Here is a 16808-nt window from a genome sequence, read left to right on the forward strand (position 1 = left end):
GGGGGTTCATGTTTGGGAACGCATGTAAGAATTAAAGATTTTAAAATTTAAAAAATAAAAAACTGAGAGAAAAAAAAAGAAATGAATGCAGAAATTCTTGCATCAGCCCAAAGGAAAAAGTGATACCGTATTTGGAATAAGAAAAAAAAAAAAAAAAAAAGATCCTTCACTGGGAATACTGCAGTGAACTAGAGAGCCAATTCACAAATAATGGTAGACTGTCCATTGGTCATTCATCCATCCATTAATTCTAGACGTAATGTTTTCTGGGGTGGTGGGGATGAGCAGTTCCTAAACTCAAGGCATTCACTCAGTCTAGTAGCCAAACTTCTCAAGGTCAAGGCCATGATACTGGGACTTATACTGATTGTTAATAATGGAATTACAAAATCTAACCATTAGACAAGATCTAAGAGGCCACTGAGTTTGATCTTTTCCCTTTACCAGTGACAATTTAGAAGCCCAGATTTGTCTACCTGTGATTGACATTGGCAGAAACAGGCCTGGAACAGAGACCTCCTGGCTCCTAAGAGTACTCCTCACCTCTCTCCATATTTGTTTCTGTACCAAAAGTCCCTTCTCCAGAACCAGCCCTATCAAGAAGCTGATGATTGGGCTCTAGCTGCCCAGTCTATAGGCCCACTATCAGGGAGCTACATTTCTTTCCCTTGAACAAGGGTTAAAATGCCAAGGAACCCACAGTGTGTCAGAAATCTTGATGGCTAAATATTGCAATGTAATAACAAAGGCAACCTTCGGAGGAATAAAGGAACAAAGCAATTTAAATCTCATTTAAATAATTTTCTCGTCTTTCTCCTGTAGTCACCCTTGACTGTTCAGTGAAGTCCATCTGAATTCTGAGGGCATGTTCATCCTCCCACAAATGGGGCTGAATGCTGGAAATGTCCTTTCATTTAATTTCCAGCACCAGCTAAATTATCTATTGCCACAATTTGTGATTGATTTAGTTTTTATTGCTCTTGGCTGCAACAATCTATAAGGACCCAGCTGATTTTCCCTTTTTGGGTTTTAGGCTTTATTGCTGTCATTTTAATGACAGATATTAAACACAGGGAATTTGTATCTATATTTTCTCCAGTAGGCTGAGCTGTATTCTGTATTTGCACATGAAATGATAACTTAGATTTGGTTCTTCCAAAAGCTTCTCCTGAATGATCCATGCTAACATGCCAGGAATCTGTGACATTTCTGAAGAATACATGTATCTTCAGACTAAGTTCATTCCCATATATATAGTAAATATCTAATAAATATTTAATGAATGAACTAATGAGTGATGACTTTATTAACCCTATGGCATGTGAATTTCTCCATGTCTGCCATTCATTCCCATTTCCAAATACTAACTGAACGTCTATTGTGTGCAAAGAAGTTATACTATTCAAAGGAGTTTAGGATCTTACTTTCTATGAACTTGCAATGTATTGATAAAAACCAGACAACTACATAAAAATCAATATTATAAAATATGAAATGGTGACAAATGAGATGGCAAACTCCCTAAAGGTGTAAAGGATGAGATATTCCTGTGAGTTGAACAAGGAAAGAGAAAAGAAGTAAGAAAGATAATGTAACTTAAATGGAACATGGAACCATTTGATACTATCAAATGGTTAGGCCTTTTTCAGCTATTAAGAGACAGAAATCCAGTTCAAGTCAATTTATAAGCTCACATGACTGGCTTTAGACACTCCTGGGTTAAGGGCTCTTATGTCATAAGAAGTCTAAAATGTTTGCTCCCTGCAAGACCAGAGGAGTGAACATTCTGTACTTCCCTGAATCTATGCTCCTTTTAATAGAGCTTCCAACTAAATGCATCTTCTTTACTCTTCAAACTTGGACACAGTTTTTTTTTTCTGTGTAAGAAATACAAAATTTCTAAGTTTGGTTTTTATGATGTCTCTTAAGTCTTGAATGTATGTGTTAAAATCAGGTTGAAATCCAAGAGCAGCAGCACAGTCGGGTCAAATAAGAAGTGGCAGATAGACTATTCGAAAGCCCAGAATTCAACTCTGCATTCTGTTTATTAATGATAGGCTCAAAAAAAGGCTGTCTCTCTTCATTACTGTGCCTACATTCTTCAGATGCATTACTCAATAATACCCAAGCTCCTGTTCTTGGGTGCTGCTCATGGTGATATTTTCATTGGTTAATAAACTCAAGTGTCACTCAAGGGTGTCCATTCAGAGAGGTGGTTCTATTAAAAGAGAAATAAATGTATTTATGATGGACTATTATAAGATTATTTATGGGTGGTGATGGTGAGAAGGGGCTAGTTATCATCTTAAAAAAATAAAAAGAACCCCACAGAAGTGAACTTTTGCCTAGTCAAGAAGCACAGAAAATTTATGTAGGTAGTACTCATATTAAGTAATATTTATATTTAACATACTTATAAGTATTATATCTTAGGTGATACAAAAAGATAACTTTTCAAAATGTTTTTGTTGATATTTTTCTTGTACAAAGACCTGGATGATGACAACAAAGGCATGCTTATCAGATCTATAGATGACACATAGCTTTGTTGAAGGAATCTATATTTGAAGAGATATCTACAATGCCTTTTCTATTAGTCTTCAGAATTAGGAATATATATGACATACAATGTGGTTTTAAGTCAGCCACCAGCTGTTTAAGATTATGGAAAGCCTACCAGGTAGAGGCACTTGCATCATTTCTGACAAGAAAAGAGCTTGGTCATTTGAGAGAATGAAATCTAACCTGAAATTTCAGAGGTTGGGTTTTGTTTTTTCTTAGAAAACTTGGTTTTCCTCATTTTTAGAAAAGAAGCTCTCTGAGCATCTGAAATTTTAAAGGGCTCTAGTTAAAGCCATTCATTCATTCATTCAACAAATATTTACTGAGTTCCATTCATTGAGTTCCATTCACTATTCCAAGAGGCAGAAATATATGAATAGATACAAATGGTAAAGTTTCCTATGCTTCTCAGTCTTACAATCAAGAGGAAAGAAGAACTGATAACTTTGGAACATACCAAGAGGGACAAACTTTTATTAGCAGGAGAATTAAGAAGGGACAGACTTGGATGATGAGAAAAATGAGAGAGATACTGGCTGAGGGTGGGGGCAGAAGTAGGCTCTGAGTACTTTCTGAATCATACAGAAAATAAAACAAACCAGAGTTTACTGAATATCCAGTAAACGAGAGTTTAGGAAATGTCTAATACTCTACAGTATCTTTGACCCTGGGCTAGAAAGATTTCCACCCACTTCTATGCTTCTTTGGGAACATCACAGCCATCTCCACTAAACCTGTTTCCAATCCACAGAGTAACATTGGCAATAGCAGTGTTGAGAGGTCATCTGTCCCCCTGGAAGTGCCTTGGGAGGAAAAAGAGTGCAACACAGAATTCAGATGTCTCAAGTGAGTCCAAAATTCAGTGTGAGGACCTAAGGACTGTCCTCCAGTTCAAACAATAAGGAAGCCAGTAATCCCAGATTACTGTGTGCCTGGTGCTTTGCACACATCTTACAGTGATTTCAAAAGGGACTTTCAAGTCAGAAAATGAGTTGGGATTTTAGCTACAATCATTTTTATCTGTGACTTGAGTAAGAGTGTAAGTCATAGTATCTTCTACTAGTATTATTATCACTGCTACTGCTACTGCTGCTAAGTCGCTTCCGTCGTGTCCGACTCTGTGCGACCCCATAGATGGCGGCCCACCAGGCTCTGCTGTCCCTGGGATTCTCCAGGCAAGAACACTGGAGTGGGTTGCCATTTCCTTCTCCTTAATATCACTAAGACTTAACAAATATTAATTTTCTACTACTCTCATGATTAGCTTGTTGGATGTTATGTAACCCACCCTAAAACATTATGAAGCAGGTATTACTCTACCCATTATACCAAGAAGAGAAAACAAGAAAGAAATGAAAAGGAAAGAAATAGCAAGACTATTGGCTAATTTGTCCAACAATGTTGAACAAGAAAGCATCAGGTTTATTATTTAAACTCAAGTTTGTTTGATTCAAAAACCTTATGTGCTTGTCCAATAACCCACAATACCTACAAGGTAGATAAGAATTCAGCTTCTTTAAGGCCAAGGACCCACTCCAGTACTCTTGCCTGGAAAATCCCATGGATGGAGGAGCCTGGTAGGCCGCAGTCCATGGGGTCGCTAAGAGTTGGACACGACTGAGCGACTTCACTTTCACTTTTCACTTTCATGCATTGGAGAAGCAAATGCCAACCCACTCCAATATTCTTGCCTGGAGAATCCCAGGGACGGGGGAGCCTGATGGGCTGCCATCTCTGGGGTCGCACAGAGTCGGACACGACTGAAGCGACTTAGCAGCAGCAGCAAGGCCAAGGAAAAAAGGAGAAGAAGAATGGATGCCCAAGATACCAAACAGCAGAAAAAACTCTCAGTAAGGCAAGGAAAACCACAGGGAACACAGCTTTGGGACCATATTAGACAAAATCCAGAGAGACCACCCTAGTGCTGAAAGCTGCTCATAGGTCATATTCTCTTGTTGGCTTAACCACAAATCTTGCCTTGACCTTTCCTGTGCAAGCAAACTCTTGCTTGGTACAGATGGGTGCTGAACCATCTGCTCAGTTCCTGTGGAGATGCTTATCTTCAGTGGGACCAAACTGTCCAAGAGAGCTACCATTTAAAATATGTGATCCTTTTACAAGTGACTTTCACAAGTCACTATAAGATTCTGGAAATTCTGATTTTTATGTTTCCAAAACACTCTTAAGGCCTAACTTTTATATTTAAAAATAGCTGAAATAAATTTACAGGGCTTATTTTTAATTTGGAAAATATAGCTAATCGAGCAGGACCCATCTCCAGTTCAGCTTGCTGGCATCTGTTGCTGCTGATCTCCCAGAAGGGTTGCATTGCTGCCTGATCAGGAGAAGGAACACGCAGTCAGACATCCTGAAGAGGCAAAGGCCATATAGAGAAAGCTCCTCAGGGTACCATGAATAATAACAGCAAGAAATGACTTCATATTTACGTACATTTGATACCAGATCCTCACAAACTCCTTGTGAGATGGGCCAGGTGTCTGACAGATGAGAAAGGGAATATGCAAAAGGTTTAGTATCTAGTAGGCAGGTGTTTCACTTGGGATGGCTCATTTATTCTGCCCACAGCACTGGTGAGTGGAGGCAAGCTATTTTCTCCTATTGATAAGTTAGGACATTCAAGTTCAGCGAGTTGAAGTAATTTGTCCAGAGTGATACAGTTAGCACACAGCCACCTAAATCAAGGCTTCCAGGTCTTTCCACAGATCCACAGTGCCTTTCCCTCCAGATCACATGCCTCCATGACCCCATTCCCAACAACCTACTTCAGGGGATACAGGTCCTGAGCCCTCACCAGAGAAAAGGCCAACGTTCTGATATACCATGAAGGCCTCCATGGCCAGGAGTATGTTTTAAAAATAGAGACCATGTTGAGAAGTTCTCATCCAAAAAGCTGGAGTCTGGTCTCAGCCTGAAGAAAGGCCTCCCCTACATCTGCAGGGTCAGTGAGGGAGCAGATGTGACTCACACCACTTCATCACCAGCCAAACATTTCTCCCGTTCTCGCATCCAGAGAGTATCTAAGGCTCCTCACTTAACCACTGCCGTCTCTCCCAAGCATAGGACACATGACTTGATTGAGCCTTCTTTCTTCTTGGGAAAATCAAGCTCAAACACAGTTCCTACTTTGGGCAAATGAACTTCTGCAACCATAAATCATTTCATCAAATTCTTCCTATCATTTTTACTAAACTCAGTGCGCACAATGCTGTACATATACGGCTATATGTTTTTATCCTTGCAATAGCCCAATGGGCTAGATAGTTCTATTTTGTTATTTTATAAAGGGAAAAACTGCAGATCGGAGTCACCCAGGGTCCTTTCATAGGAAAGTGGCCAGGCTGGGATTCAAACACAGGTCCTGGCTCTACAGCATCACACTAACAGCAGACTGGTACCCTTCAGAGGTGGAAGCAGGCTGGTGACCCCTCCTGTGGTTTCAGCTGGACCCAAGGGAGCAGTGAATTTGGGGAGGGTGGCATTTCTTCTGTTTCTACTTGGGATGGAAAGTGAGGAGCATCCCTACAGCTTGAGACCATGGAGAGGTGGTTTGGTTTTACAGGACTATTGTTGGAAGTCTCCTACCTTCCTCCTGCCTGTCACTTGCCAAAGAGCCAGGAAATATACCTAATGTCATTGCCATGGAACCATCAAGGTGAAGGGGAAAGTCTACCAATATCCCACCTGAAGTGGAAGACAAGAGGTGCTCTCTGGATGGTAGCACTTATGACATATACCTCTTCCTCCATCATCCAAACCTAGGATATGGCATTGTGTATCCAGGGGCAAGGATTATGAGGGTAGGATGTGAGTCACATAACCTCAGCCAGACCCTCTCCCAAGAGGTCAGCAGAATCCCTTCCATACCAACTGCTGAACACCGGGTGTCCCAACTCCCCCAAATGCAAAGACCCTTTGTTCTCTTGAAAATGTGTCTTTGTTGGTGAGGTTGCTATTGTTGTGGTCTTAGGAGGGAGGAAAATGCCAACATCGCCAGTTTTTAATATGGTAAATGTCAGTGTTTATGCCTGCGCGGGCTGGCCTAATTATCCCGTGTCCTCTAAAATCTTGCGCGGTAATTACCACTCGCCGCAGTGACACCTCCTGCTAAAGGGAGAGCCGTCAGCTGCAGGAGCTCAAAGCCAGAGCACACTCAGCAAACAGCCAGCGACACCAGCAGCTGTTTCTGGTTTCGAAGCTGTGGGAGCTTCATAAGCCATTTCCTCTGGTCCCTCCGGAGCGAATGCCACCATGGCTGAAAAGTTGGAAATGTTTGTCAGGCCAGGAACAAAGCTGTGAATGAACACTACGGTAATTTGCTTTCCCACAATCCCCTCCTTCCTATCTCTAAAGCAGCCAGAGAAGCAACTGATGGGGCTAGAGCAAAAAAAAAAAAAAAAAAAGACTATTAGCACCAGTGGTATCTGCTATGTCGTTGCGATTATGGCTATAATAGCCTTTGTGTTATCTACATATGTGCTATAACGCACAGAGAACGAGACCAAGAGTTGAGACAGCTCAAGAGAATAGCTTTTAAGCAAAATGCTATGCTAAAGAGACTGATCGTCCGTCTTAAAAAAAAAAATGCCCATTAGCACACATGGGTGGTATTGAATTGCGCTTGCAGTGTAGAGGGAATAGTTTGGCCTGGCTTCTATGCTTGCAGCTACACAGAAGGAGGAGGGGAAGAAGAAGAAGAAGAAGAAGAGAAGGGGAAAAGAAATCAATAGATTCAGTGTAAGCAAAGTCACAGCAACCTTTAAAATAATAAGACAAATCCATTTATTTCACAAATGTCTTCATTTCCAAATGCCATTGTTTGGGGCACTCGGCTGTCATTGTCCATGACATTTTCGAAAACTTGGCTCTTAATCATTTAGGTGTAGCTGGAGTTCTCCAGCAACAGCCAAGTTAAAAGATTATACATTCACCCCACTGCTCTGGCAGGGAAGATCGACTTTAACAGCCTTGTCCTGTGGGGTGAAGGAGGGAGGCTGGCGGTGGGGGAAGAGGCTGGGAGAAAGACAAGGCTTAAATATGGACAGAAAAAGCTCAGCTGTATTGCTATATACAATGAAAAGTAATTACAGAGAAAAATGAAAGCTGTTTCTTGCTGTTAGCAGGAAGAATAAGAGAATTCTGTACCTTTTTAAAGCTCCGAGTCCATTTTGATGTAATTGGTTCTGGAATTATTTATGACATTAATTGCTGCGCTATCGACTGCCTGTCAGTGGCTATGGCAGTTAGTCCATCTTTTTTAGCAGAGACAGCCTGCTCAGCCCAAACTAGACTGACAAGCTAATTATACCCATCTTCCCCTTCAATGACAAATGCTGCTCATCGGAAACCTTTCTAGAAATAAGCTCTCATTCTTTCCCCTTTTTCCTGAGCCAGACATAACGGATATCTCAAGGTGCAGATCGCAGCTAAAACTCAGCTCACAGGGCTATTAGCTCTGAACATCTCACTTGAGCCAAAAAACCTAAGCATCTTATGTTATCAAACTGTATGTCATTCCCTGATGCTAGTTTTCAGGGATGAGCAGGGGCCTGGCCTGTCAGTCAGAGCAGGGCAGAGAGAACCAAGCCGACTGAATTAGCCAAGCTCTTCTTAACCATCAACCGCGTGCAGCTCAGGTGATGATACAGAAGCTGGGGGAATGTCTTTTGTGCTTTGTACAGTTGCTCTGGGGGGTCACTTGGGGGATACTCAAAGGCAAGGTGGATCATTTCCCTGGCCACCTCTTATCCAAAAGCTCTTTTGTGTTTAATTGTGTGAATCATCCTTGTGTTTAAAGTTTCGCCTGCATGCAATTTTAGTAAACTGTTTTGGAGGCATGACACCTTATTCCCTCTCCATCAGGCATTGCTTTGAAAAGCGGGCACCCTGGTGTGTGACACATGGAGGAGGCACCAGGAGCGATGGGATTCTCTTGCTTTAGGAGCACGCCTGCTAATTTGGAAGATACGACATGCACAGAAACAGGCATGTAGAGTCTTTTCACAAAGCCTTAGGTGCACACGAAAGTCACATATTTACAAGAAAGATGGAAGGTGTTACAAAGTGTAACTCCCCTTTGGAAATACCACCGAGTTTATTTTCTGCCACAGGGACTTTTGCTCTGTTTTGTGCTCTCCAAAATAAGGGGACAGAATGAATTCTCCTTTTAAAAGACAAAGGCATTTCAGAAAAGAAAGGCTCATCTGTGCTTTGTTACCCAGTCAAGAGGAAAGTCAGGAGGCTAGAGTTCAAGGCCCTCCACTTCAGCCTTGGGCAAGACTTAGCTCTCAAAATCCAAATCTGCTACATAACCCCAACCTGCCTCCCAGACGAAGTTTGGTTGGCAGAAATTGAGAACTGTTATAAAAAAAATGAATAAAGAACTCTGTCCTGTAGCTACAAAGTAGAGTGATGAGAACAAGGGTAAAATAAGAGTTTTGGAGCAGGAAAGTCACTGGACATGGCTTATTTCAAGAAAGATCTTAGAAAGCCTTTGAGACTGTGTAATTCTTAGGGCAATTTTAGGTACATTGGGATCCTTCCCTTAATTTGCTGTTGTCTTTATTTACAGCTGAAAAGGCTGTTTATGGAAGCCAATTCAATAAGGTAGGGGGAAGAGGACACTGTAGTGAATTTCAATTGTATGGACTCAGTTACTTTGGAATATTTCCCAGAATTCCTTCCCCTTCACAGAGTCAGGCTAATGTGGGCCACATAAGATATGGCCTCTGAGATTTAGAAGAGGGCAGTGGAGGTGCGAATGTGTTCCTTTCCTCTTGGGAGGTCAGTGGAGGCAGCTCACCCATTAACACTTATCTGTTGGCTCCTCTGAGTGGTCTGGGACAGAAGTTGGGCTCAGAACATCTCAAGCTCCTGCTGGGTCTTCTACTTCAGCTTTCCTAATGCCTGGAAGAAGGGCCAGCTTGACAAATGGGGCTAGCTTCTCCTATAGCCCACTGGTCCTCAAAGCTGGAGGTCTATCTGAGGTAAGAGACCAACATGGGCTCCCGGCTGTCCTCCTTAGTTCCAGTTCAGTCTGTAGGTTCCAGCCTGTCCTTGATTTCTGCAAGTCAAATCTGTCTTTGCTGGCTGTCTGCCAAGGACTTTACACGCCAACACTTGTATGATATGCATACTAGTATTAATATAATTTATATATATATATATAATATACCAGGAACTTCCCTGGAGCTCATATGACAAAGAATCTGCTTGCAACGCAGGAGACCTGGGTTCAGTCCCTGGGTTGAGAAGATCCTCTGGAGAAGGGAATGGCAACCCACTCCAGTATTCTTGCCTGGAGAATCCCATGGACAGAGGAACCTGGTGGGCTTCAGTCCATGGGCTCGCAAAGAGTTGGACATGACTGAGCAACTAAGCACATTATATACCAGCATTACTATTATTATTAAACTTCAGGATTACTCACTGTCCAGCTGGTACAGCTGGGGGGGTGGGTGGGTGGAGGGGTTGGTAATCTAATCCTTATTGGGTAACAACAGAGGACTTCTTTGATGGAAGGTCATTGAGAATGAGTACTAAGGGATGAGAAGGAGCCAGCCAGACAACAAGTAGGAGAAAGTATAGCCCACAAAGGGGCGAAACAAGGCCCAGAGAATGTATCTTAGAAGCAGTGGGATTTGAAATGGGTCTTAAAGAATGGGTAAGGTTTCACTGGACACAGAAATCAGGCCTATTAAGGGCCCTTCTACTTGTTTGCTGACTCTGGGAAAAGTCTTTTCATCACCAGGCCTCAGTTTCCTCTTCCATGAAATAAAGATGTTTAAATGAATGATCTCTGTGGAGGAATTATGTTGCTAGGCTTGACTCTGCTCAAAAAGAGGAACATATTAAGAATCAAAAGCCACTTGCTATTAACTATGGTCACACACACACATCCCATCAGAATCAGAAGAAAAGTGTGAGTTTCCATGGCTGTTATAGGCACTGCCCATTCATTGAATGGACCAAGATGTAAAGACTTGAATAGATGAGGGGTGTCAGTTTGGCCTGCCCAGGAGCAGGTCTGATAAATGTGTCAGCGTTTTGGGGAGGAACTTGAGATTCTTATTTTCAGTGAATGATTTCAGTGGGTCAGCGAAAAGGGGTTTCCCATTGTGAAGTCCCTTCCCCATGAGGAAGAAGGGGATAATTGAATAGCTAAACTGTGGACATTTTACACTATATATATATTTTTTCTCCTGGTAAACTCCTTGGAAAAACCCACATAAATTTAACATGAAGCTTTTAAAATTGGCTCCTTTAAACCACTCTCTGCCTATAAATTGTGTGGTGCTGAGGGCAGCTTTCTTGGGCCATTCTTTTCACTGAGTGTACAGCTGCTCAAATAGGTGGGGCAGGGGAAGATCATTACACAAGTTCCCACCTCATCCTCAAGCAGCTGAGGGTTCATTTCTGTGCCTCTTCCTCAAAATTGCCTAAAAAGGAGAAAGTGGGGACTTCTCTGAGGACCTTCTGATAAACCAGTGAGCTCCACAAGGGCAGAAGAGTCCATCGTGTCCCTGTCCCGTGGTACAGAGTCCAGCCCAAAGTGGGCATCCAGGCACTGTCAGTTGATGAGAAAACTGAACTTCAGGTCAAGATTTGGTTTAATCTGATCTGCCTAATGTGGAAATTGAAGAATGGCAAGGAGACTGGGGAAGCATTTAAGGAAAGTCTAGTGTCCTGACAATTAGCAAAAAAAAAAACACCAACTTTCTGTTTAGCTGTAGGGGAAGGATGCCTTCATCAAGGTGACCTTGACCTGGGTCTTGTTCTCTAATCTGAGTTCTGCAGGTAAACACTATTCTCCTAGTAGGAAAAATGTCCTTTTAAAAAAGGTAAATTCAGGAAATTAACTTGGCAGACAGTCTTTCAAACCTGTAGTATAGACTTTTGAATAAACATCTCATGGGATGATGGGATGGCTTCAATTCAGGCCTGATGAACACAGAAATCATCTAGTGATTACTATACATCTATACAGGGAGGCCTGGCGTGCTGCGATTCATGGGCTCACAAAGAGTCGGACACGACAGCGACTGAACTGAACATATATATATAAAAATATATATATATACTATATTACAGTTAGTAAGCAGATCACAGACTTCAGAATCCTCTTACATACACCATCCCATTTAAAATCACACAGCTACCACTAAGCTCCAATAAGGGCAGGGACCAGGCACCTTTTGAATCTCATTGTAGTCTCTCAGTTTGATAAATATTTGTTAATGGACATTTGTTGAGTAACTCCAGTGACAGCAAATAGAATGTAGAGGTTTAGAAATATCACATCACTTCTCCAATGGCAAACAGCTCCTGAATAGCAGAGCACTTATATTTTGGCACAGGGAGCTCACAATATTTTCCAGTGTGCTCATAACTCAGCCTTTTGCCATACCTACATGGCAGGTAGATTCACCTCCAGCTTCACTAACTCAGATAGTGTTCAAGTTGAAGAGCAGAGAAAATTTCAGATCATAAAGAAAAAAAAAAAAACCAACCTAATGTAGATTGCTTGTTGGAAATTAGCTCACAAATCCAAAAGAAAATCGACCCTCATTATAGCTTTGTTTCATATGATGGCTTATCATCTTGGATGAAGAGGTATTTTAAAGTCAATGAATATTTTTTGAAAGTTCACTAAAAATGCTCAAGTAATATTTCTCTTTTTAAATTCCTTGGGATTTTCTGTACAAGTATTCTTTGACCACAGTTTAGCCATCATACAGATGATATGCGTATGTCTCTCATCTTCAAGGATAACATTATTCAGCATTCTATCCATGACTTCTGGAAATTATCCCTTAGGTGCTTCTGAATGCCTTTGTAATCCTGCACCTGATTGCTCACCAGTTTTTGGGATAGCAAGGTAACTGGAACACTGACATCCAGCCAAGATCGGGAAGGCTACCCTATCAATTCCAGTGGAAGCTCTGCATTCAGTGGTGCCTTCTCTTTTTAATTTCTGAATTTAAGGCTGCAGTTAGAAAGAAGAGAAAGATGGGCACCCCCTTGCCTGTGGGTCGATAAGCTCCCAGCAGCTCGCCCAGTGCTCACAATGTTATCTTCTTGCAGGACAGGCTGTGGAAGGGGTGGGTTGCTCCCTCCTCACCCTGTCCTTTTAGGTTTCCAACATTTTTGAGACACATGTAGAATTTTTTTCCGGTGAATGCCAAAGGAGATCTAATAGAAGATGCATTTGTTTTTGACTCCTAATTAATCAAGATAACATCTCTTTCAACCATTAGACAGTAAAATCAATCCCTCGGGTGGCTGCTCCGCCAGTTAGACTTCTACACCGATACCAATTATTGGCAAATCAGTGATGTATTTAGGCATGTTGTACTCTATCATTTTATAATATTTGACCAGTGCAACTATGCTGAGAATGTGGCGAGGGGGCGAGTGCTGCCTGTGGAACCAGTAATGGGATTGCTGCCGCATCCCCATCCCCGTCCACTTCCTCCCACGCCCAACACTGGGGTGGATGCCTCATTTCCCAGACTCTGGCTGGCATCAGACCACTCACTTACCCTGAAAGATGCCAAAATCCTAGGATGTGAGGAATGGAGAAGCATGGACCCTGAATAAAAAGGGGGGTGGCCACAGCCCTAGCAGTGTGGGCGCATTGGGAGAGGCCCTGGCTATCCTGAGACCCTGAGCACCCACGGAAGGGTGGAAGGATTGGAAGAAGGAGGAGGGAAGTGAGGTCCCTCTCTGGGAACCTCATGAAGAGATGCCTAAGATCTAGCTGAGAGGGGAATCAACTTCTAGGGGATTTGCTGTAGGATTCAGAGGTACCTGCCCTAGTCATGGGAAACATTCTTCCAGCAAAATCCACAAAGTCAAGAGCACCATGGTAGTGGGGAACTTTCTCTTTGAGGCAACCTGTTACCTCCTCCTGACCCAGAGCCAGGGTACCAAATGTATGGCGCACCTTTCAGCAACTGGCAAGGCACCCAGGGAACAGTGTGGTGGACCAGGAAGCCTATAAGACAGGTGACTCTCCCACGCTTCCTACACAGCGCTGTCAGGCCACTCAAATCCTGCTTTACCACTGCTCTTGGCTAGGGTGACTTGAGTCAAAATCATCCAAGTTTTCATCAAATTTGCAAGTATCCTGTGAGCAAGACTCTTGAAGGAATGATGAATTTTGGGTCACCTGGGATCTGAAGACCTGACTAAGGCAGGAAAGGGGCTGCCCACAGGAACCTGCTGGGGCACCAAGGCACAATGGAGCTGGGGCCAACTTTTAGGCAGGCAAACCCTTCTGAGTCCTCCTCTTCCAGAAAGCATTCTCTGACCTCCTCAGGCTTCCCCCTGATGCCCTGGCTGCACTTGTAATCCCTTCTCCACTACATGTCACAGGGAGAGGCCTGCTTCCTGTCTCTTCCCTCAGTGATTATCAGCCCCGTTGTTCTCACTCCTTTACGTGTCTCCAGGGACAAGTGCAAACTTCGTTCAAAGCAGAATTCTGAAAAGGGTAGCTTTGGTGTGGAAATGGACCTCTCAGCTCTAAGGCTAAGACACCACACGTGAGCCTGACAGCAAAAAGGCTAGGGGTTCTGGATCAGCTCCATGTCCTGGGGTACCTGCTGAGAGGAGAGCCCCAGTTCTATAGCTCTATTTTAGGCAAGATGGCAGAAATAGTAACAGCAGTAAAAATAAAAATAATAAGATCTATCATTCTTATGAAATAGGTGTGTGGCATCACCCATGTCCTTCTGAGATTGGACTTAACACTCTATCATATTGATGAATAAACTGATTCTGAGATGTCAAGTAACACAGCCAAGGTGATACAGCGTTTGCACTTAAGCAGGTCTGATTTCAGCACCTGCGCTTCTGCCACGGTGCTACGTGAACCCCGTGCAGAACCCTTCAGTGGTATCTCTGCAGTTTGTTCTGTAGTTGAGTCACTAAGTCACATCTGACTCTGCTGCTCCATGGACTGTAGCCTGCCAGGCTCCTCTATCTATGGGATTTCTCAGGCAAGAATACTGGAGTGATTTGCCATTTCCTTCTCCAGGGGAATCTTCCAGACTCAGGGACTGCATCTGCATCTTCTGCACTGCAGATGGATTCTTTACCTCTGAGCCACCAGGAAAGCCCTTTCTGCAGTTTACATCAAGCCATTTTGATTTTTTCCTTGACATTCAGTTTCTTTCCCAGACCTTGTGATGCTCACAGCCCGTGATGCTCACAGCCCGTGTCGCTCTCATTAGAAAGGTATGCTTAGGAAGTCAACATGTCCAGAAAAGTACATTTTTAGGACTGCTACCATTTTGGGCACCTATTCTTCTGACATCAAGATGGTGATTCTGTGAATCACAGACACTGCCTTGAAGAATTATGAGCACAAACACTCTACAACCCATGGTGTGTGTGCTGGCTATATACCATGAACTTCTCTGCTCAGACTGCCTCCAATCAAAAGGCCCCAATTAGGTACCCAGAGTTGCTCTCCAGTGCTTGAGCTATGGGCTTAATGAAAAGCCCCTCTTCCATTCTTTGTCTTATATCCAAGCTGATAATAGCTATGAATTTACACTGTCTATAAGCTTGGAGAAGGAAATGGCAACCCACTCCAGTGTTCTTGCCTGGAGAATCCCAGGGACGGGGGAGCCTGGTGGGCTGCCATCTATGGGGTCGCACAGAGTCGGACACGACTGAAGTGACTTAGCAGATAAGCTTGGTTAAATTTTTTTTTTTTTGAAATATTTTGTTTAAACATGTCCCTAAGTAGGAGGCTGAATCTGTGATTTACGGCACAAGTTTGTGTGAAATGGGGTGTGAGGCCTGTGGCCTCAGTCTTTAAGGCGCCTCCCCCGAAATGACATGACTTCCATGTTCCCACCTCACCTTGTCTTAAGCTGTATAGTCTCTCCCATTAGAATAAAAGTCTTGTATCAACCGCAACGTGCAGCTGAATGCATTGCTCAGAGGTTTGTGGGAATGAATTAGGGTTTTGATTAATTACCTGGTGTCTTAGCCTGGATGTCAGATCTCACCCTTAGTGTATTGCCACGTGAACATGCATAACGGATTGAGAAACCACTCACCCACACAGGAAGTTATTTGGCTGACATTTAATTTTACCACTAGTCAGCCCCATGATATGAGAGACGAGCCATCTTTTGACAGGAAGTCCTCTGCATTCCCCTGGAGATTTGTTGCTGATGAACCAGCCTCTGTGAAGCATCTCATGATTGCTCTTCCGGTCTAGGGTTCATGCTTCACACCGTGTTAGTGTGAGCTCCTCAGTATTGCCAGCAAAGTCAAAGGTGGCTGGTCTTCCATGAAGCAAAGGCTGGCCAGGTACGTCTTTGACTCACACTCTCTCTTGCTACCTCATTCACCGTGACCTCTACATCTGTATTCCTGGGGGCTTCAGGTGACCAATACCAGCCCCTCATTCCTTGGTCTAGGCTGCACGCCCACCTGCTGCTCTGATCCAACCACCAATGCCAACCATGTCTGCTTTATGGCTTTACTTCTTTTTTGTTATATTCACTCATTCATTTAACAAATACTGGTTCAGCATCTACTATGTGCAGGCACTCTGCTAGATGCTAGGGATACAGTGAGGCTTGGGGACATTTCCTGATAGCTCAGTTGGTAAAGAATCTGCCTGCAATGCAGGAGACCTCAGTTCGATTCCTGGGTCAGAAACATCCACTGGAGAAGGTATAGGCTACCCACTCCAGTATTCTTGGGCTTCCCTTGTGGCTCAGCCGGTAAAGAATCTGCCTGCAATGCAGGAGACTTGTGTTCAGTCCCTGGGTTGGGAAGATCCCCTGGAGAAGGGAAAAGCTGCCCACTCCAGTATTCTGGCCTGGAGAATTCCCTGGACTGTATGGTCCATGTGGTTGCAAAGAGTCGAACATGACTGAGTGACTTTCACTTTCACTTATGACTGACACGGTCCTTACATTTACGATTGTTAGAGCTTAGTGGAAGAGATAGACAGTAACCTAGTATATAAAAATAAATATGCAATTATAAATCATAATAAGTGCTAGGAGGAAAAATAATAGCATGCTATAAAAAAGAATAACACAGGACCTACTTGAGAAGGGTGGGTGGGAGTCAGTCTGTAGAATCCTTACTTTAGGGCCAAGGAACTAATCCTCCCCTTCTCCATCCTTGAGAATCTCCCTAAGCTGAAAAATCCTCAACCTAAGAAAACATACTTTTTCTGGAGCACTTACAGCCAGTGG

This window comes from Capra hircus, chromosome 28 (assembly GCF_001704415.2).
Source record: "Capra hircus breed San Clemente chromosome 28, ASM170441v1, whole genome shotgun sequence".
Lineage (NCBI taxonomy): Eukaryota > Metazoa > Chordata > Mammalia > Artiodactyla > Bovidae > Capra > Capra hircus.